Source organism: Harpegnathos saltator, unplaced genomic scaffold (assembly GCF_003227715.2).
Source record: "Harpegnathos saltator strain DR-91 unplaced genomic scaffold, Hsal_v8.6 scaffold839, whole genome shotgun sequence".
Classification (NCBI taxonomy): Eukaryota; Metazoa; Arthropoda; class Insecta; order Hymenoptera; family Formicidae; genus Harpegnathos; species Harpegnathos saltator.
The window spans coordinates 302,501-326,380 of record NW_020230692.1 but is presented as its reverse complement, the minus strand read 5'-3'; the positions used below and the strand labels follow the sequence as shown (position 1 = coordinate 326,380).

Sequence of the window (23,880 nt, the reverse complement as noted above, 5' to 3'; positions counted from 1 at the left end):
GGCGACAGTAGGTAGGTTGTATAACCCAAAGAGAAAAATACGCGAGGAGCGCGCAAACTTTGTTTGCTGCTAGCACAGATAACGTTTCTTCTTTCTCCCTGCCCCCCTCTCTCTCTCCTCTTCCGAGAGATCCGATGCTCCGATACGGAATATAAGACGCACATCCCGACACGGGATGCTGGAATGCGGGGGTTTACGATACTTCGCGAAGGAAAGTGGATCAGAGGATTCCGGTGTGCGTATGCACATTTCGGCGTGTCGCACAATCCGCGCTCGTATGGCGCGACAGTAATTTGAAAAGAATAGAACACACGTCGCCGCGCGCCCCGATGTCCCTTTTCTCGCATTTCGCTTCTTTTGCAGCTGGGGAGAATCGAGCGCGGAGTCGCGTGTGCCAAGTAGTCCGCGCGTTTGTAAATTCTAATTTTCGCCCGGGACAAATGTAAAAGTTCCTTGGCCGGCGTGACCGCGCGCGATTTTCACCGAGGCCGGTCGCGACACGGATCTCTCCCTCTCTCCCCCTCTCCCCTCCCCCGTCTCGCATTTTCTCTCCTCTCTCTCGCCGCGAAGCCTGTTTTCGTCCCGGACGAAAGAGTTGGTAATCTAACATCGCTTCGGCCATGAATCATTTCGCCTCGTGACTAATAGCACTTTAATTTATATTTTTACGACAGCGGAAGAAGCTTCGCGAATTCTTATTCCTTCGTACAGGCGAAGGCATCTCTTTCCTCCCCCCCTCCCCCCGCCGCCGCCCGCCGTCCTCCTGAGGCAGCGCGAGCAGGGAGAAGCGAAGAGAAAGACCGCGTAGTCTGATATTCAATTTTTAAAGATATTTTATCCCTCCTTCCGAGAGAGACGCGAGGCCATCTGTCATGGAAGTTCCAACGCAAAATTTCATTCATCCACTCTTGCTCCCCGTTATGATATCATTTTCATATCAATTTGGAGCGCTGCAGATCCGTTGCGTTGTTTATTCCCGTATTACTTACGGCTACCTTTTACCGAGCCCATCCGTTCCGAGTCTCCTCCCGGATTTAAAGGGTATCCTTTCACGAAGAGCGAATACATTGCGGCACCGCACACCGGCGCATACGCCAGCTTCTGATAACAGGGGCTGAAACTTTCGGAAACGGAGCGTGGCATTACGCCGGTCCGCGCGCGGAATAACCTATCGAGCCTTGAAGATAGCATTAAACCGGGCTTTATGCGCGGCGATTACCCGCGGCGCGCGGTGCGGCGCGAGGTCCGAATCGTCTTATCGCTTGCGACTCCTCTCATAAAGATCCGGCGGCGCGTGTATCGCTTTTAAGGCCGTATACGTGCCGCGCCATTTCTCACTTCTCGGTGTCCCTCGATCGCCGATTAAGCTCGCCGGGTCCGTCTGATATCGCGCCGGCACGGCTCACTGCTAACGCGCGCAGCACGGCTCACGTGCGATGCGAAAGTTGCGACGGACGGTGCATCGGCGATATCGCGGTGATTAGCGCGAATCGATAATTAGCGAGCTGTAATGAAGAGTCGGATTCGCTTCGAGCGCAGAGGGATAAAGCGCACGCGTACGCTATCCGGCCGCGCGCGGCGTAAATCTCCGTCTAAATGCTGGAAACAAGCGCCGAGCGGTGCTTTAGATCTTTCGCGCTTTAATTAGGTCGTCTGCAAAGTTCCGGTTAAATTCGCATTACGGCGCGGCCGTTCGCGGACGCGCCGAGGCCGAGCTGCATAATTTAGGTCGCCGAGGTAAACGGCGTCTTCGCGCGCGATTCCCGCCCGGTCGGCGAAATACGCCGAAGATACGTCAGCGCCTCTCGCCGGAGCCGCGCCGCTCGCTCTCTCTCTCTCTCTCTCTCTCTTTCTCTCTCTCTCTCTCTCTCTCTCTCTCTCTCTACCCCTCTCTCTCTCTCTCTCTCTCTCTCTCCCCCTCTCTCTCTCTCTCTTGTCGAATCGGCCCGAGAGCCGGACGGAAGCGTAACTTTCGGTCTCATCAACCGCCCTCTTGTTTTCGTCCTTCTTGCGAGTACGCGCGCATTCGCTCTTCCCGCCGTTTACTTTTTCGCCGGCTAACTTTCTGAATTCGCAATCAAGACGTGTTTGTGCTTCAAACGAGCGCCGGGCCCCTCTCCAGAAATGAGCGGACGCAGCCGAAAATCAACAGCCGAAAACCTATGCGAAAAAATTCACATCGCAGCTTTCGTTATTCCCGCACAAAGCGCGAGCGTAAGTCGCGACCGACGTTAATTAGTCGGTAACGACTATCTTTCGATCGCGGAGAGCTCGCGGTGCTCGATTTTTCGCGCGATCGTAAATAGCGCGTCTCGCGCTAATTCCGCGCAACGTGACGTCAGCCGGCCGGAACAGAAGCCGTCCCGAAATTTCGGGAGTAGTTGCTTATGAACAGCCCCCCGCGTGTATTCAGCACGCTCGCGTAGTCACAGAGCCAATAATGGCGCTGTGAGTTTATCACTTGCATAAATTAAGCAGCGCGGATAATAACCTTCTCGTTATGCCGTCTACAGTTTCTCCGATAACCGCGTTCTCGAATACAAAGCGAATATAACTGTATAACCTAACAAACCGCGACGCTGTGCGCTGCCGCTGTCTCGGCAACGATTAGCAGATCAACGGACATTGACGCCTGTTGTTCGTAAAAGTTTTCTGTGAAAGTTACGCATTGCGTGCGGTTGTGCCTCATGACGCGCCACATGCGTGATATTTGCACAGGTGCGTCTCCATTACAGGCGTATCGCGCGCGCGCGATTTCCCTCACCGTTGATTATTTTCGCGAGCGGACGCGACGACGATCGGCCCGCTTGAAACCACGCGAGCAAATCGCGATTTTTCGCCTGCAAATCGGCAAATCGGAAGCTCGCGCGTGCAAAGCGCAAGCGGACGATTTGGAACAAACGACGATCGCTTTCAGTGCCTCGCGCGACGTTTCATGACCCTTTCGAGAGTTAGAAGCGACGGAAAGTTGGGAGCTTTCAGCGACTTGAGCTTCGGGGATCTAAATACATCACGAAATTCACGGCAGCGAGTATCTCGCGAGCGAATCTCGACGGAACTTGAATTTCTGATCTTGCTAGGTCACGCAAATATTCCGCTTATAAACGACACCTTTCGCGCGACCTCCGACTGAGAATTGTGTTTCGATCAATCTATCGGCGAAAGGAAGAGAGTTGAGAACGCGGCATAGGCTCACACCGGACGTTTCGATGACGCACAGAGTGTCACTTTCCACATAGATTGAAAGGGAGAGAAAAGGTGATGACAATTGAACGTTGACGACAGTAAAATAAAGATGTTTGATCAATACTGGATGTTTGCTCGTTGAGTGAATCAGACGTAACAAGTTGTATCTAGAGATCGACTTCTTATTCACGATAAAAAGGAGTGTTAATTTGTATTAATTCTTATGTATACGGTGTGAAGTGGTTGAGTTGGTATACTCATTCGAGAAGGAGTTGCTGAAGACTTCCTTTCTAGGTCGAGGTGGTCAAGTCGTTAGACTTATTTGGATGTTGATAATCTCTTTCGAAGTGCGAGGTGATTAAGTTGCTGTATCTAATCGTACGAGATATTGAAGAGTCCTACGAAGAGGTGGATAACGAATTCCCAATTTCTCGAGAATACTATGGCTTGACGAAGACTTGTAAGACGAGACTATCTGGCGAAAGATGTACGGAAGGACAACCTTACCGACCGTAATCGATTACTTTTCTTTTCTTTAAATTACCCACAATTTTAATATAAATTTCTTTATTTTGGATTAATCGAATTTTTAGATTACTAAATAAAGATATTCTGAAAGACGATTTAATCGGCGCGTCGCAATCAGAAAATAAATATTAGATGACAAATGAATAATCCATACTCTTTTAAGCGGCTAAAAAATTAAGTTTCAAATAATCAAATTTTCCCGCTCTTTTACGGTTACGTAGTTGATACATAGCTATTAAAAATTATATAACGGAAGACTCAACATAACCTCAAAAATTATTTAATTCAGCAGAGTCAAAAATAGCAACAGATAAAGTGCATATCCGACACTGCATTTTTTACGAATTCCAAGAAAAACATGCTGCAAGAGCATACGAATCGATTCGTTCCTTTCTCGGCGAAGATGTTATATATGTTATATCATGCAATGTGTGTGCATTTTGATTTAGACGGTTTAAAAGCGGCGATTTCAGTTTGAGTGACAAAGAACGTTCTAGAGAGTTGCCCTCGGCAACAATGATTTAGGGCAACTGCTCGCTGAGAATTCAGCATAAACGCAAAAAGAACGCTTGCAGAGCAGTTAGGAGTAACGCAACAAACTATTTCCAAACACCTACACGAAATGGAGCAGATTCAGAAAGAAGGAAAATGGGTTCCTCATGAACTCACTGAAGCCAACAAAGATCAACGAGCGGCAGTGTCTTTCTCTTCTCAATAAGCAGCGTAGAAAGTCTTTCTTGTGGAAAATTATTACGGGTGATGAGAAGTGGATACTCTATGACGATCCGAAACGCGGACGATCATGGGTTATTCCCGGCGAACCATCAACATCGGTCGCAAAGCCGAAACACTTCGAAAAGAAGATTCTGCTTTGCATTTGAAGTGAGATATGAAGGGCGTGATTTATTATGAGCTATTAAAACCGAATGAAACAATTACTGCGGACCGCTAGCAACACCAATTAATCCGTTTGAGTCAAGAATTAAAACGGAAACGTCCGTTATAGTGGCAAAGAAGAACATCCTGTGAAATTGTTGCATGATAACACTAGACCGTATATTGCTTCTACGACAAAAGACATCATAATGAGTCTTGGCTGGGACATCTTGCAGCACCCGGCGTATTCAGCAGACATCGCTCCTACCGATTATCACTTGTTCCGGTCGATGCCTTGTCCGATACGCACTTGAAATCAGTGGATGAAATTCGAAAATGGCTTGACGACTCTATCGTGTCCAAAGACACAACATTTTTTCGACATGGAATTCATCAGCTGCCTGATGGCTTAAAGTTATAGAATACAATGGCGAATATTTCGATTGACAAATTTGTTTTATTTTCTTTTAAAATAATCCTTGAATTTTTAGTTGAAAAACTTGGATTATTCATTTGTATATTACCTATGTTACTCTTAGAAATTTCAAATTCAAATTATTTTTTTAAGGTATGTATGTGTACATAACATAAGTTTTTACAAGTGAAACTTATAATTATAATAAAACTCTACAACACTATTCTACTGTACAAAAGGAGTGATATATTAAAACAGTAGCGCCAACTGGGAAACCTAAGATATATATATATATATCTTATATATATATATATATGATTATTATATACTTAATATTTTAGAAATCTCAAATTCAAATTATTCCCTTTTTTTAAGATATATATTATGTACATAACATATGTTTTTGCAAGTAAAACTTATCAAATTATTTTTCTTTTAAGATATATATGTACATAACATAAGTTTTTACAAGTAAAAATTATATCGGGTTTTAAAAATTTAATACGTTTATTAATAGTGTCCAATATTTGAAAAAATATCTTTTTAAAGGTTATTATTACTCAAGAAAAACCTAACTACAAAAGATGTACATTTCACTCTTTTCTTTCTCACTCCTATCTTTCACTTCTCTCTCTCTCTCTTTCTCTCTCTCTCTCTCTCTCATTCCTCTCTCTCTCTCATTCCTCTCTCTCACTCCGCTTTCTCTCCTTCCTCTTCCTTCCCCCTCTCTCTGCTCTCTCACTCTTTCTCTCTCTCACACATTTTCTCCTATACTGTATTCTAGCATATTTCTCGCTTACTCGCTCGCATTCACTGCTGTCTGCTTCTTCAGCACTCTCATAGCATCCCTGGTGTCGGAAAAGTAAGATGCACGCATATCCCCACTCCTGTGCGTCCGACGTTTCTTTCTTACTGAATCGAAATTTTTCGTGGTTTGAACTTTATCTTGAAATACCTCCACTTAGAGACAACATACACAAAAAGCACAAGCCCACTTTTCTTCCTATTTTTTAAGGCCAAGTCGATTGGGACTAAAAAACACCTCGATCGGTTCAGCCATTGCTGAGACATGAATAACTCACCTCGTTTGAACTCGCAGTTTCGCGCAACTTCGTTGCGCTTGAACTTGGCGCGAGGCACTACCGTGCCTCTTGATATATTTCTCTTTATAAATGACGACGATTGCGGACATCCTGTCGCGATAGACGGCCAAGTTTAGCCACTTGAATCATCGGCCGGCGGATGAAGGGAGAGGGGAAGAGCCGCTGTGCAATTTATCGCGCATACGCGCACACTCGCATACTCGTCGCGCCAGATTGCCGTTGCGTATCTAGCTCGTTTGATAACGCGGAGATCGCCCTGTCTACACGCTCGGGCCGCGCGCGCTCGCGCAAAAGGAGAGCTCGGCGCGTTAGAGAGCATTAACCGCCTTAATACCAATGCGAATATCGTACATGACATGCCGAGCAGAACTACCGACGCGGAAGGAGACAGTGGAGGGCCGCCGCGCGGCACAATAAACTATTCTCCGGGAGGCAAAACACGGGCCCTGGCGCCAGTATAACCGAAGCCCAACGTGCTGCTTCATTATGCGGTGCAACGTGGCAAAGTGCCAAGGCCTTTGATAAAGGGGGTGGCCATGTCGTGCCCGGGTGAGCCCCACTCCATATATACCGTCGCCGCCTTCCGTTCTTTCGCCATAACACGCGGGGGCGGCGTGCACCCTGCGAATCTCCTCGTCCATCGTTTCTTCCGTCTCTTCTTGCGTGGACAGCGCGGCGACACGCTGTCGTCTTTTTCTCTCGGATCTTCCGGCAGCGGCGACGGCGGCGGCGGCGGCGGCAGCGGCGGCGACGACAGGGACGACGACGGCCGCCCCTGTCTTCTCTCTCCGTTTGTTTTTCGCTCCCAATCACGGCAGGAGCGGCGATTTCATCGCGCGACGCGCGATCTCGTGCATTCCGTCGCTGTCGGAACGCGTCAGGTCCATAGATTCACTCAAGATGTCCCCGACGGTAACGTACGAATCTCTCGTGTAGATTCGATCAAACGGGAGCGAGGATCCCCCCGCCCTCGGCCCTACCACCAACCGCTTCGAGAAGATTGCCGCGAATGAGCTGCGACTGCGATTCGCGCCGCGCGTCGCGATTCGAAGACATCGCTGCATCATCGCGCGCGGTCACTTCGCCGTTCTTCTTTAAAATCGTTAACCCAAACTTGTGCGTGCTCGCTCGCTAAATGGTAGCGGCATTTTTCTTCCAGTTTCACCTGTGACCTACGCGCACACGAGAGATTTATATGTTATCGTCAGACACACCCTGTATATACGTAAACCGAGCGCTTCGCAAGGGGCGCTGCACGAAGACTGGCGTCTGAAAAGAATGGCCTGTGCCACAGGCGTTCGATCTTTGTCTAGCTGCACTCCTATCGCGGAAAGTTGGACGAAGATAGCACGCCTATGGAGAGCAGCAGAAGCGGAACACAGCCGTCCAGCGTGTATCTTCTCTTCAAACTTCTCCCCGCAGAAAGCAGTCCGCGATTGCAGCGTGCGGCGCTGCCGAGTCGCCGCGTCTGCGAGACGGGGTCGACGGCCTCCTTCGCTCGTGACGAACGACGCAACGAGGTGTCCGCGATGGGTACTTTCGTCGAGGCCGAAACACCTAGACCCGCTCCGGCTCAGGCCGCGCTCATCGCGCCGTGTACGTGCACGAGCATCGGAAGAGCGCCGCGGATAATTACACGATGCTTGCACGCGCGATGATCGGCTTCTTAGATTAGCGTCGAGCAACTCCCACACGCCGCGGGAGGTCAACCATGAATCAGGCGAGCGCCTATGGCGTCTGACACGTTGTGCGTCTCGAGTTCTTCGGCCTCAAAGTTGCCGGGCTAGAAGTCGAAGGGTGTAACTTGTTGCCGGAACTTGGTGAGCGCGCGGCCGCCGTCACCGCAAGAAAGCCGAATTACACGGGAGGGCGTGTTACGCAGAGAGGAAGAGAAAGAGAGAGAGAGAGAGAGAGAGAGAGAGGGGAGGGAGAGAGAGAGAGAGAGAGAGAGAGAGAGAGAGAGAGAGAGAGAGAGAGAGAGAGAGAGAGAGAAATGAAATAATTATATCTCTGGCTGAGCCCTTCAGCTGTATGGATAATATCGATGCTGCGGGCAAGACGTCCTGGAATTGCCGTCGCTGCGACAGCGAGGATCGGCACGACGCTCGATATCGCGAGCGGGGAATATGCAGCGGGAGCGCAGCGTACTATTTCTACCTGCTTCACGTATTTTCGGGCCCACGTAATATTATCCTTGGAGAATTCGCAGCCGCCTCAGGAGACGTACGTACGTACGTATGTACGCCGCACACGTGTTCTAAAATATTACATCTCGCCGGGAAAAAATTGAATCCCCCCCTGCGAGCGGCGAACGGGCGAACGAACGTTCCTCTTGCTTTCTCGCTCGCGGAGATCCGAACGCGCGCTTTTGAGCGCTCACTTAATTCCGATAAGTGGAATTTTTATTTTCGTCGCTGGCCGCACAGAGGGAGGAGGGACGGAGGGGCGGAGGCCCGATCGCCATTGTGAGCGCGCTGCGCCGCGAGTTTCGCGCACTTGCCGGCTCGTATTTAAATACTTTCTCAGCGGGGTATGAATAAAGTTATACGGTGAATGATGCTTACATCCAATTACGGTAACCAGCGTTTTCAATAAAAGCCTTCGCCGGTACTTTCTGTTTGCGCATTCCGCGTCGGCTAACGAGTCGTTGGTTTGCCACTTAAACTTTTCCATTGTGTGCTCTCATTTCCAGCCGCGAGGAATTTTCGGTATTCGCCGACGGCGGAGATCCGAGCATAATTGCACGGATTACGCGAAAAGGTCGGAAGCGCGTCGGATAACCGCGGATTACAGACGCGGCCGGCCGGCGTGACGCGCGCGATTCGAGGATTCCGTGATTTCCGCGGAATCGCTCGATTTAACAACGCTGCGGGCGCGTCGGCTGCGCTGAATCTTTTTGCAAAGCGCCGCCCGACGCTATATTCGGCTAGCGATCTTCGTTACGTCATCCCTCGTGAACCCGCAAACACCATTAATTCACCCAGTTTATCACTTAACAAGTGCGCATATAAATGAGCACAGATAGACGAGAGCGAGCCGCGTCCGGTAGTCGCTTGTTTAGTTCGTTCGTTGTTACACGGCGGGATATTAATTATATTTTACGTCGAGTAACGAAGTAATTGTGAAATGTGGACGAAAGAATCGCCGTGATCGCTTCTCGCCCCAATAACCCGATACAATTGCTGCGCTCCGGCAGTAATTAAAAAATTGATTTGCATTCGAGTTATCAGGAATGCAGATTAAGGGAATTATCTTCCGCTGATTTGCAAAAATCCGATAAGTCGTAGGAAAAAAAAATGTGCATATAATGCGAAAAAAAAAGAAGTTTCCGCTCGTATGAAGCAGAGCAACGCTTTTTGAAAAGTTTTCGCTCGTGTGGAACAGAACAATATCCCCGTCAAAGGTAAATTCTATATAAAAGAAATCGAAAGCTGTCTGGCGACAAGCAAATTAAGTGTGTGTGCACATAAATCACGCGTTAATGATAATTTGCGCACACTGACTCAACACACAGCGGACTGAAACGTTAAAAATAGCGCATATGAACTAAAAATGAAATGGTTATTTTAAATCCACATAATTTCTAAAAATGATTTTAATTCATATTATATTTAAAATTTATGATAAATATGCTGTAGAAGGATCAAGTTGAAAGTTCCTAAATTGATCGTGACTCGACGACACGGAGATCCGTCGAGATCAACAGGTCGATGATGTATCTTTTGGCAAACTTTGACGTCACTCGTTAAGTATCATTTAAATCTTAAGAGCCTGACTGTTGTCCGTTGTTCGCGTTCAGACTGTGCCGTGTCCGTTTTTAATTTTTAATTTTTCACTTTGATCTCTTCACTTCCGCGTTCGCTGAAAATCATGCAGAAATTCAAACAGATTGATGATGCATTTTTTGGCAAGTCGACGTCACTTTTCAGCCATTTAAATTGTACTACCATTCAAATCATAAGAGCCGAGGTGTTTGTCGCCCGCGTTTAGGCTGTACTTTGTCCGTTTTGAACTTTTTGTTTTTTACTTTAATCTCCCCACGTTGACGTTCACTAAACAGCCAGTTCAGCTGTCACCGCTGCGACTTGGTTACAAGTTTATTAGTGACTTCATCGCGACTTGATTTGCGTAAATTTCCGTGTACTTTGTTATAATATCCACTTTAGTTAATGGCTCAGTCGATGTTTTCAGACATGCGACCTCATTCCGAGGCCAATCTCCTTACTTTGCTTTGTCTCGAAGCGCGCTATCGCTCGTGCCTGTCTTCTCTATAATTAATATTCTCTGTAAATAATACGCATATCGTCATTTATTATGAGCGTTTAGTGTCTTCTTGCAACGTTTAACCGTCGGAATTTCAACAATAGCTATAGTGACATCGTGCGCTAGCCGACATTTTCTATTTTATCGCAGCGTCGTCATCGGTTCCTCGAACATTAGTCGATTCCTCCCGTCGTTCTACGTGTAAAAGTACTCAAGTAAAAGAATCGATAATTGAATATATTTTACGAGAAATTTCACAGCCTGGTCTTAATTGCAGCGACGGAAGCGACGACGGTCACCGTTTTCTTCCTCGCGCTTCCTTCCGTTTGCTTTTTACTCCCAAGCGCTTTTTACTCCGTCGCGAGCAATATCTCGGTATATTTCCGTGCCGAGTATATTTAATATATTTCAACCGCTGTTCTTAGCAGCGCGAGAGATGCAACAACGCTCGCCCCTTCGCATTTGTACTCCGCGACAACTGAGCACCGACCGCTGACCGCTGAAGCGTCGCGGCTCGATAAGATCGACCGTCTCTCTTTGATGTAATTTAAAGACGTCGCGCGATGAGCGCAAAGTGAATTTCACGAGAGCGATTAACGTCCGCGCCCGCGCTCCTGCTGGCGCAAAAATGTCAAGAAAATTAAATCCCTAATGAGACTTGTAACATTACATCCTCCGTTCTCTCGACTTTATTACTTAGTGTGTTCTTCCAGAAAAATCTCAATTACGATAACGATGATTAACTTTCGCGGTAATAACAGGACGTTATTGCCTTCAATCCTGCAATAGTGACACATAAACCGGCGATAAAAACAATGCTCGATCTCGCGGTTCTGCAAGAAAAAAGGGCGTCAAGGCCAAGCGTCACATACATACACACACACACACACACACAGAAAGAGATGTACTTCCAGTTTCAGAACGACTGGTAACAGGACGGTAGATAGGACGAGCGAGTTCATTTCGGGACTTCTACGTGCCGTCGGGGCGTCGGGTTACCCGGGGTGCTTAAGAATGCGATGTTGCTAATAAATGACGGTTCGTCTTACACGGAGCGAACGGCATTATTTTGTATCTCGGAGAGTAGATAATTTTATCCGCGACACGCCTCTCCTCTTTCGCGTCCCCCGTGGTGGAATTAGTCTTTCCCAAATTAATGTCCGCTGCAAACACTCCCCTCTCGAGAGCCGCTTTAAAAGACGCGGCGCCGCAAAAAGCGCGATAAATGTGAATTTAAATTGAATCGTGCAATTGAGCGCGAAACTGACACTTTCTGCCGCGGACGAGAGGTGGGGTGGGAAAAAGGATCGAAGAAAGGAATGGCAATGCGCGTTATATATATTTCAGCGACTCGTGTACCCAAAGATGGTTGAAGTGATTATTGGCTCGGCAAAGCCGCGAATATACGTTGGAGTGAAACGAGCACTTGAGAAATTTCGTTGCCTTGAGATTGCAGCACGCAGTGTCATTACGTATTTACGAGTGGAGAGAAAAATATAATTAATTATGCTGCTGTCCTTCAATCTCCGAGAGAGGGAAAAGCAAAAACGCGCGCGCGCGCGTGCGTTCAATATTGTTTTTATTTTGTCTGTTTCTTTTTCTTTTCTTTTTTTTTTTTGCAGAAAAAGCGTCAAAGCGGCCTTTGGAAGAAGGAAGGGAAAAAAGGAAAACGATTGCCACGGCCACTGTAAAGAAGCACGGATGGTCTTATGATCCCAGGCTCTTCTCGTGATGAAGTGGGAAGATTCTATGCTGCGCACAAAGAGGAGTCTTCCCACGTCCTACCTCCTCGATAAGGCCACCATAAAGGACAGGCGAAGGGCAGGATATCCGACCTTGATATTACGTCACTTCGAGGGAGTATATTTATACAGCATAGTTCTGCGAATCCCTCTCGCTATTACAGCGGCGATTTTTATTCCAACTTGTTCTTGTTTGCGGAACTTTGCCGCCGGAAATGTCGAGAGATCTCGTTGGACGGCAATGCGCTATCCCGATCCGACTTTCAAAAAGTCGATCTTGTCTCTCAAAAAATCGATTCTCACGTGTGTACACTGTACATCGCACTTGCATTGTTGAACGGGAAATTACAACTTTGATGTTTTTATGTTTACTGGGTGGTACACCAGTTAATGTTTTATTTACTGCGCGAAATGCACATATAATTTTCAACTTATTCCTCTTTCACGTTGTTATTCTATATTATTATTGGAGCGCCGCACTAGAAAGAGAGAGAAAGAGAGAGAGAGAGAGAGAGAGAGAGAGAGGAAGAGAGGGAGAGAGAGGAAGAGAAAGAGAGCGAGTAAGGGAGCTGAGCCTCGGAGTGACACAATCGCGCAAATTTACTCGGTTTCGAGCGGCAAAGCCCCAACGCGTGTTTTAAACGATAGGATTTGTTTAAGAGGTATCGGTGAGAGAATAGACTCGAACATTCGCGCGCCCATACACATACACACACACACACACATACACACATCGCATGGTGTTTATTCATACGCGTAGTGGATTCGCGAACGCCTCACGAGCAGATCGTAAAGCAACAAACGAAAAGCGCCTCTCTCGAATATCGTCACGATTCCGTGTCGCGAAATGTCCGCTAACGCCATTCGGCGCGCATTGAACTAGACTAAAAGCGACTTTCGGCCCGAGGCTGTTGATACGGATCCAAAAGCATTAAAATTTAATGTTTCGCGTATTTCACTGTGGACGGTAGGTATCGATAAAGTTTCCAAAGCCGACTCTCTACGCCTGACTGCCGCGCGGTCGCCCGGAATTTCAGCCGACCATTACAGCGACGGCCGCGACGGCCGCGACGGCCGCGTTGTGTGCGGGAGGGTTGTGCGCGCATTTACACCAGCGCTACGCACTCGCGTCCAGGAATGTTGTTTGAAAGTTCGCGAAAGGTAGCCGGCGGTAATGTCGGCCCAGTTTCACATGCCGCGGCCCCGCGTCGAATCGAGGGAGGGAGATGCGCCAACTTCCCGAAATCTGTAATTACGTTTATGCGCGGCGTCATTAACGCAAAACGACGTTCCCGCGAACTCGAGAACGGCCGAGTGTGCTCGAGTCGCGGTTACATCTCGGCTCGGACTCTACGGACGGCTACGGAGAAGCGGAGGCTCAAGAAGCACACGCGTCGTTCCGCGGACGAGTCCTCTCCGCGTATCGTCCGAGAATCATCATTCCACGTTTGCGCGCGCGAAATCCACGCGAGGCACCCCGTGTCGCGTCGGCTTCCGCTTCCGATTGGCAATCGCAGAAGCGTACTCCAATGGTTGGCGCGTTTTCGTCGCGAGCAGCGGCGCTTGAAACTTCGTCGCTCCTTGCGTGTGCCTGCGGATTAATCGCTAATCTAGTCCGTTTGAGTTTCCGCGGCGGACGCGAAAGAAAACTAATGCGCGCCGCGGAGAGCGAACCGGCGAGAAGCGTTAGTTACGCCCAGTCGGCGTCGAAGCAATTTCAGAGATGTTTCGATGTGTAAAGGGGGAAGAATGGAGCGGCGGGGTGGGCTGGATTTATATCCCTGCATCCAATTTCTACGACGGTGTATAGCCCGCGCGGAGAACGGTAGACTTCGGCTATCGTCGCCGCCACGCTTCGATGCATGGCATGCGGCGTGGCGCGCGTCCGCGGACGTTTTACAAAGCGATATATATCGCTGGCGGATATACTTTTATTCCGCAAATATTCATAAATCCACGGGAAGAATAAAAGGCCTGCTTATTCCGCTCGCCTTTTGTTGTCGACGACTGCGGCTGCGGCGCGGCGGAGCGGCGGGCTGTTGAAAGCAAACGTCGCAGTTAAATGGCTGGACGTAATTTTCCCGTTGTTCTCCTGGTCGGAAGAAACGACATTTTTGCCAATCCCGCGTGCTTTCTCATGTTAACGAGCTTCGAACTCGTTTCGTACCACGTCCCGCTCGTAACCACCGACGAGATCTCGCTTTTCTCCCCATCGCTGAAAGCGGGAGAAAGTTCGGAAGAAAGAAAAGCGCTACACTTCGTCACTGGGGGGTGGGGGGGGGGGGAGGGGGAGACGGAATGGGTTCGTGGAAAAAAAGCGATGAACACGTATCAAGCACGCGCGTCCGACTCTGCTGCTGCGGATTAATTTACATTTTATTTAATGCCTCTCGTCTCTCTACGCTTACGTTTTCAGCGTATTTCCCATATTGATCATTTCGATGAAAAGTTACGCGATGAAATCTGCTCTATTCGTGCCCGCTGAAAATCGCACGATATTTATTGTAACACTTTGTACTCGCTGCACGCAATTTAATCCGTGGGCGCGTTGCGCTCTCAGATATTGATAAAAAGCCATGCGTTTCGCGATAAGACGCACGTGCTCTCACTGATTTCTGCAATATCCCGAGTAAAAAATTGTTGGGGCTATCCTTATGAAGCACTCGATAAGGCTCGAAAATAGGATACTCTAAAAAAAGATGCCTCATTATTACCACATCAGGCCCCGAGAGATGGATCTTTTAAGGATACCTTAGATTTTACGAAATGCTTTAATATGGAAAATTGATGAGGGACTTAGAAGGATTTTTTAGGAATACCTTAAACCTAATAAATAAGGCTTTGACAGGGAAAACTGAGAAGGACCTTGGAAGGATTTATTAAGGATGCCTTAAATTCTACGAAATAACGCTTTAATATGGAAAACTGATGTGGGCCTAGGAAAGATTCTTTAAGGATGCTTTAGATATACACAAAATCAAGTTTTGTTCTGGAAAATGAATAAGATCTGAAGCGTGCAATAAAATTGTCATAGTTTAGTATTGTTTTAGTAGATACGTTCTACCTGGTTCTTTTAAAGATTCTTTAATTATACCGCAATTAAAAATAAATTTTATTAGTTTTATTAGTTGCCATATTCATTAGTCTTTTCCAAAGATTTTTCTAGTATTGCCTTCGTTTTGAAATGCAGCAAACTTTAATAGAAACAGTAGCAGGATTTTTGTGTGTAAAGAATGCTATATTTTATTGTAAAGTATGCTATATTTTTAAAATAAAAAATAAAAGATAAAAGAATTTTAAATAAAAAATTCTTGTTATATACCAACAAGATTATAAAGAAATAAAGAAATTACAGTCCAAATTTCTTGGAATGAAAAGAACGAATATCTTTACTCAAGCAATAATAAAAATATTGCCTTGTAAGACCCTCGTAATATTGCCTTATAAGGATTAAATAACTTCTTACATATCTTATAGGGCCTTGTCTTTCTATCCCTATTAGAGTCCCCCGGATTAACGTCTATCCCGATTAATGTTAAAGAAAAATAATCAGGCCCTTGCCAGAGCCCTATTAATTTCTATACTCGGGATAATCTGCGTGTCAAACGAGATAGATTTCCCACGGGGGAAATGTTCCTCAGCCTGTTTCAATTCAACTTAGGTTGAGTGTCACGTAGCAATCAGTGTGTTAAAAAATTACTATTTTCAAATTATATCTCTTCCCGCCCCCCCGCCCTCTCTCGACAAACAGAATCTAATCTCGCGTGGAACATGCCGCGAAATAAAATAGGCGGTAAACAATACGCGCAGATAGTAGACTCTCCTTATCACGCAATTCGGGATTTGTACGTAACACGCCATTAGAGCGTTAAATATTACGTACACGCGTGCTGTCACAGAGCCCTGATAAGATAAGAAGTCCGGATTTCTAACCGATAACGAACCGGCATTGCACGGCGTACGCACGTAAGATACGACTGGTAATCGAGCCGGTCGCCCGTGCCGAAGAACACCGGCTACTCTCGTCCGCGAGTCCTCGCTGCAATTGCCGAATAATTACCCGTGGGACGTTCGGCAAGCGGCTACGTTTACGATAATGCACAATGTAATTCTCATTACAGCGCAGAGCGCGCGCCGTTCGCCGTTCGCCGTTCGCAGGAGGACGGAGGAGAAGCCGAGCTACGTGCTTGCGCGGAGGAGACGACATTATTGCATCCCGCAGGACCTTCTCCGAAATGGGTCAGGAACGCCCTGTGGCTTGTGCTCAAACGCGATAACAGCCACTTAAGCATTGTTCCCGGCGCGATCGAAGGTGTACCTCCCGAATCGTCCACAATCTCGACGGAACGATCTCTCGGGAGTGGGCCGTGATGGGCGTTATAGCGATCGATCGCGGCGGAAAAGTGAATCGAGTGCGCTCTTTGAAGAGCGCGCCCGCGCGCGAGGCGCGCCGGAGAATCGGGTTGAAAAGCTTGTTGCGGTATTATCGAGTTTCAGTAGGGCTCCCGGCTTCCATGCTTCCGAGCGGTCCATGAAAACGAATCGCTATGATAACTAAGTGCGCCTGCAGTGCGAGTGCCAAGGGGACACGTCGAGTGCGAGGGAGCAATTTACTTTCTCCTTTTTTCCGTCGATCAAAAGCCCGTGGCGTATCGTGGCCGACGAGTTCTCTAAACGCCGTCGCAAATTTGTCGGCTCATTATGAGGCATAAATTCTCGACGCGCTTTCGAGCGTGCCCAGCCGTATAAAAGCGCTCCTCTCGCAGCGATGACGGAATCACGCTGCCGGGAACTTTCCCCAAATGTATGTAAAAACGGTTTGCTTATTCCTGTAATGCGACGAGCACACAGTGCCCAAGCGTACATACACCGTCCTCTTTTTAGCAAATGCCGCTGGTTATGCAAAGATCTGGCGGAATAGAAATATCCGACGGCCGAGACGCGACGGAAATTGTGGCGGGGAGAATTGAGAGCTCTCGTGCTCTCTCGCGCGCGAATACTTGTTTGACGTTGTTGATTTATTGTTAAGTTGTAATCGGCTTGATACCGCGTTGCTTCGGAAATAGCCGAAAATGGTCCAACGTGATTAAGCGTAATTGACAGTTGAGACAGAAATCAATCTTAAATTCATTACCCGGAAAGCAGTGGAGAATTTCTTTCGCTGCTCGAGCGTATTTTTACATCCGTCAATTTACGATTGTGATTATTGATAAGATTATCAAATACGGAGATGTTCATATCGGACGCGACGCCGACGGTATCCCGATGATACGGACGAACATCGCGCTCCTCAAAGTCGCTCATACATCGCGTAATTGTATTAATAGCGAATTAAAATCCCGAGTTAAAACGCTGCGGGAAGCGAACTAATCCAATCGCAGTTAACTTTCCCGGAGATATACTGGCTCGCCAGCGCCGAGGCAAAACCAAAGGAAGTACACACTAATGGGAATAAGAGTGAGAAAGTTTCTTTCCTTTTCAAAGTATGAGAGATTGTATCAGGAGAAATGCCAATGCTTTATTTTTCCACGTTATTGCGAGCCGTCGCGAGCAACAAGGAAGCGAGTCCCGACGGAATAAGGATCTCCGAGGATCTTCCTCGCCGGACAAAAGGAGCGATCGATTGTTCTTCGGTCCAGAACTGTGGCCACCGCTGCAGTCTGGCCTTGATCATAGCGATAGAGAGAGAAAGAGAGCCGATATAAGTAGCCAATATAAGACGGCAGTTACCGCACCGCTCCTGCCCACAAATTAAAACTATCCCGCCGAAGCTCCCCGCTCGCCCTTGTTCGCCCCTCGGCGGCGTCGCCGAGTAATATGTGTCGGCCATTGAGACAATAACCGGCAAGATTTTCTTTGTAACAGAAACTCGAGGAAAGACAATCACGCGAATAGTTTTAATTGTAATTGAGAAGCGACGAAGAGATCACAAGAATCTGAGATTACGAGTCTCACCGGCTGTTCGAAAATAGAGAGAGAGAGAGAGAGAGAGAGAGAGAGAGAGAGAGAGAGAGAGAGAGAGAGAGAGAGAGAGAGAGAGAGGGAAGGAAGGGAAGAATTTTAGTTCCAATTCATCGTCATTAAGAACGTTCATCGTCAATATTCGAACAATCATATCGCGATTCCGAGTCGAGAAGTTTTAATAAACGCTTCGAGAGAGAAAGAGAAAGGGGGAGGGAGGGAGAGAGAGAGAGAGAGAGAGAGAGGGAGAGAAGGAGAGGGAGAGAAGAAAGTTCAATCGGCGTTTCGAGAGCAAGGCGAACGCACGCCTCGTTGGAGGATCTTTCGTTGCGCGACTGAAAATTTGCATTCCGATATACGTCAGCGTATAATAGCGTTATTCACGATACGAATACCGCCTCTTGTGATAATAAGATAAAGCCGCGCGTATAGTTCGCTCCATTTGCACTATTAACGGCGGCGAAGGCTTTTATAAAACAATCACGTGCCTTCAGAATAGCGCTATCACGGGTTACCAATGTCGGTCGCTGCTGGCTTTGTCTGTTTGCTCGCTGATGGATTTTTGGAATCCGACACTTGCCCGTTTTTCGGAAGTCGATACGATGAACATTCATCCGGCCTGCGCGCGGCTGTCGTCTATATGGCACAAGAATATCTTTCTTTTTCCGCCGCTGCATCTGAATGAAGTTTTATGCGAGCGGCGAAAAAAAAACCTGACGAACGGGTTATGACGTATATCGCCGCTGTATTGTTGCGGAGCGTGCATCTCGGCGAAGAGAGGGAGAAGGAAAAATCGTTCGCGAGCGCGCCATCCGAAGTCGCGCAATCGCTGCGTGCGGTTCACGGCTGTTTAATTTACCGCACTCTCTCTCTCTCTCTCTCTCGCCAATACCGCCGATCGATACGGCTTGCTTGTAATACCTTTGGAAAGAAGCGTGCATTGAATAGGTTATGAATGTATACGCGGCATCAACGTCAAGGAACTGTATGAATATAATCGCTATCCGTTAAGTGCGCTTCCATGTTTCATATATCCTCCTATATGTATATCTCGCAAGAATATTTCCCGTTGATGCAACTAGGAGACCACACGCGCACGTGCACTTGCACACCCACACACACACACACACACACACACACACACACATCCGTGTCCACACAGCGGAGCTACATAGATAATTTATAACTTAATACGCTCAAACAAGAAAAAAGGATCGCGGAGAGATGTTAAGGAAGATGTACGATGGCTCCCTTTATTTTTAGCAAGTGCAGGATTTAGTAATATGCTAGTAATGTACTTTGGTGATATGGAACAATGTATCGTTTGTCTGGATTAACGTAAAACCTTGCCCTTTTTAATACTGAGCAAATTTTTATACGAGCACCTACAAATCTTGCAGCAACGCGGGGTTGCGTATTTCTTCTCGCGTGAGGCGTCTCGAAATCGTCGCCGTTTTCGGAATTTCCGAAACAGCTCGACGTCTGCCGGGTGAACCGCGAACAACGATGTTTTCGTTGCATGCAACCCGGGTCTTCTCGATTTGTAACGTCAAGCATTGTACTATCGAGCGAGATTAAGGCGAAATAATATTTGAAGAATAATAATTCCCAAAGCTTAGTCCCGTGGAATTTCTGTGCACTTTGGGATTGCGCATCGTGATGCGAGGAATGACGAATATCGTGACCTTCGTGGGTAAAAGTTAATTGCGGATTACTCGGATAATTTGCGGAGGAAAGGAGGGACAATGGTGACGCAATATTTCGTACGTGCTTTTGCACGGCTAGTTACGTCGCGTACCGCGCGCATCTGCGTTATCCTGGCGACAATGATATGCAGAAACAGCCGTGCATTAATGTGACAGATCGCGGCGAAAGTTATATATGCGTTGATGCGAGGATTTCGTGCTCGGCGTCGCACGCGATGTATTACATGCCAAGTTTGTGCACTCGCGTTGCTTTCCCGTAGTTTGAGTGTCTCATGTTTGCGTGGCGATGCACGCGCTGCTATCAGTGCAGATTAAAAATCACGGAAGAATGCAAGGTCCAGCGTCGACGATCCAGTCTCGAGCAAAAAATTGTTAGGGCCATCCTCATGAAGCATAAGGCTCCGATAAAGCTAAAAGTAGGATACCTCATTATTACCATATTAAGTCCCGTGATGAATTTTTTAAGGATGCTTTAGACTTAATAAATAAGGCTTTGATAGGAAAAGTTGAGAAGGGTCTTAGAAGGATTTTTTAGGGATGCTTTGGATTTAATAAATAAGGCTTTGATAGAGAAAACTGATGAGGACCTTAAAAAGGTTTATTAGAAGTGCTTTAGATTTAGTGAATAAAGCTTTAATAGGGAAAACTGATAAGGACTTTAGAAGGATCTTTTAAAGATGCTTTAGATATACAAAATCAAGTTTTGTTATAGAAAATTAATAAGGTCTGAAACATGTAATAAAATTGTCATAGTTTAGTATTGTTTTAGTAGATACGCTCTCTCTATCTGATTCTTCTAAAGATTTTTTAAATATACCACAATTAAAAACAAATTTTAGTTTTATTAGTTGCCATATTCACTAGTCTCTTCCAAGGATGTTTCTAGTATCGTCTTCGTTTTGAAATGCAGCAAACTTTAATAAAACAATAGCAGAATTTTTATGTGTAAAGAATGCTGAATATTTGATTATAAAATGTGCTAAATTCTTAAAATAAAAAATTCTTGTTGTATATTAACAAGGTTATAAAGAAATAAAGAAATTACAGTCTAAATTTCTTGGAATGAAAAAAACGAATATTTTTACTCGAGCAATAATAGAAATATTTCCTCATAAGACCCTATTAATTGCTTTATAAGGATCTGTTAAATCTGTTATTTGGTACACATCTTGTAAGGCCCTTGTCTTTCTATCTTAGGGCCCTACTAGAGCCCGATTAATGTTAAGGAAAAATAATCAGGCCCTTACAAGAGCTCTATTAATTTTTTTACTCAGAAAGATGCGACGAAAGACATTGCGCGACGGCCGCAAGGAATGATTAAGATTGCTTACACTCGTCATCAGAGACGATTATGAGGAATTATCGTCGGGCAGTTTCGCTTCGGACTCGCGATCGTCTGGGCGAGATGCAGAAGTATGACTGCTGCGTTCAGAGCGAAGCTCAGAAACACTCGACTTGATGCGCGACGACAGGCGCGAATAATATTTTCTGTTTGCACGCGACGTACGTGGTCAGACTCATCCGTACGTGTCAGCCAGGCTTCTCCCCATGGTTCGGCAAAACTTGGCGTTTTGCATAAAAAGCACCGGCGGTATTTGGCGCTGAATGTCAGCGGGATGAATACCTGGGCGATATACGTGCAAGAAATCTTGACTGATGCCGGAGGTAACAATTCGAATACCAAATAGACTGGGGAGCTGCGTTTCGTGTCGCCGGCGAGAGGAAAGGCGAGAGGAAAGGCGAGAGGAAAGGCGAGAGGAATCGCGATGGAAGTAAGCCGGGTCGCGAGAAAACGAGGAGGAAGAGCGCACAGGAAGCGCGAAATTAGGAACTTGCCGTTCGCGAATATTTCCTTCGTTTATTATTTATCGGCGAACGAAAACGCGTGCGCGCGCTTCCGTAAGAAGAAACTCGCTCCCGGCTGCTCTCCTCGCGAACCTCCATTTTTGTGATTGTCATCTCGCGAGCGAACCTTGCCTCTCATCGTCTCGCCGCGTTGGAGATGATCTCGTCGTCGATTTCTCACGATCACCTCGACTCGTGTCGTCGCTTCAGCGCGTCCGTGTTTGCCGACCTGCATTGCCTGCCGACAAACGATCCCGACAACACCGATGCGTAATCGCGTAGTCATGCGCATTAAAAACCCGGCAAGTTATTAACTCGCCCGTAAAATCTGCCCCGTTATTCTAAATAACCCGACGAAATAATTCGACGCGGCAACATTTTGCCGAAAACGTCGACAACCTCCTCTGGCCAATGTTTATCGATGTTAATTACGAGCGGTTAAGCGGAAAATAAAACGAGCCGTATCCGCCGTTATCGCCGCGCGATCGCGTCGCGTGGGTGGCGCACTGGCGGCAAAAGGATGGTCGGGGAGGAGGAGGAGGAGGAGGAGGACACGGAAATTTATTTTTGACGGCCAAGGTCGCGATCGACGTTACGGCGCGCGGTTCTCTCGAAGTTCTCTCGAGGCGAAACTTCTTACACCCCCGTCATGAGAGCTCTACAGGTGCACTAACGGCGGGGTTCGTACACATGCGCCGCCGCCGCCACCGCCGCCGCCGCCACCGCCGCCGCCGCCGCCGCCGCCGCCGCCGCCGCCGTCGGGCAGGGGCCCTCTGTATAAACAAGAGAAAGAGCAGTCATAAAGAATCGGCGTCTCATGGGCGAGCGCGCGCGGCAACGCTGAAAATAAGATACTTGGCGTTTACATAATGCATGAGAAAGAATATTTACTGTTCTATCGGCGGGATACGTGGATGCGTACTGCTACATGTTGCGCCGTGTTGCGCTTTCGCCGCCGGCATGTCATTGCGGCGCGTTGCATTCGGCGTAATGTCGCAAAGAGTTGACACTTTACGACGGAACTAACGTTGGTTCACTAATTAAGAGACGGCTGAGGCGCGACGAAGAGAGCAGCGCAGCAGTATGACAGCGATTGAGAGCTGCTGGTGAGCTTGCCTAGCAATCGGTTGCGGAGCAATTCTGCTCGTAATTAATAACATGTTATGTAGTATAGAGTAAGTCCGGGATAGACGGGCACAGTTTTATTCAATTGGAAATAACAGATCTGTATTGTAATAAATGATCAACAACATATTGATACACTCAGTAGAGGATAATGTTTAAGGTACAGAAGAATAAAAGTTCATGGGAGGCCGATAATAACGAAATATTAAAAATAATGTGAGGGTTAGACGGTCATAAAGGTAAAGGGATAGTTGAGCATGCCTATAATAATGTAGAAATTTGTTTATCTTCATTTATTTTTTTAGTATTTTACATCCTTTTATTAATTATCAACCTTTTTATTAATCCTTCTATTAATTATTAATAAAATAAAACATTTGCACAAGTTCCTTATAGAAACCGAGGACAACATTGGAAAGAAAGTTGAAAAATGCCTTATGGCAAAACATCGTTTATTAAAGAGAGAAAAGAGAAAGAAATCTGTTCGGCATCTTTAGACGAAACAAGAAGAAGCTGTTTAAAATGTACTGAAGTTTTTAATGTTAGATATCGAAGGAAAATCCAATGATAGTCAAATAAATATTGGATCGACGTCTTTTATACGTCTAAAGCATCTAGAAAACGTCGATCCGATGTCCGATTGACCGATCAGTGTTGACAAGTTTGACATTTAATATTAGGTACCAGGGAAAAATGACAGTCAAATAAATATATATATATATATATATCTAGAAAATGTCGATCCGATGTCCATTGCTTGCTATTTCTCGCTAAGTAGGCTGCCCATGTAACCCCTGAAAAAAATTCACCATCTATCCCCGTTTGGAGAGTTTACGTAAAAATGCGTATACTCCGTAAAACATAGTCTTGGTGACGAATTTCGGGATTAAATATGAAAATACGATGTTTTTTTAGTCATTTAAGCTCAGGTCTAATGTTGTAACTCAAAATAAACCATATTCGCAAGGTATTTTTCCGACGTGAGAAAAACATTTTGGAGGTGGACTAGAAACATAAAACACATTTATTTACTCACAATAGCAGTGTTTCTGGGCATCAGGATGAAACACACTTATTAGCATATATTAACAAAATTATAACAATTGACCATCTGTCCCCTATGCCCATTA

General features: G+C 46.6%; 1 protein-coding gene across 4 annotated transcripts in view; it reads right to left on the bottom strand.

The window, feature by feature from the left end:
* LOC105185999 (myrosinase 1) overlaps positions 1-23,880 on the bottom strand; it is an 89,976-nt gene that overhangs the window by 12,656 nt on the left and 53,440 nt on the right. For 3 of the 4 annotated variants that reach the window (XM_025307207.1, XM_025307205.1, XM_011145918.3), the window contains exon 1: positions 5,806-6,012. The exons of the other annotated variant lie outside the window; for it this stretch is intronic. The gene's annotated coding sequence lies outside the window, so the exon portion shown is untranslated. Of the gene's footprint in view, positions 1-5,805; positions 6,013-23,880 lie in introns of those variants that run through there. 4 annotated transcript variants of the gene reach the window in all.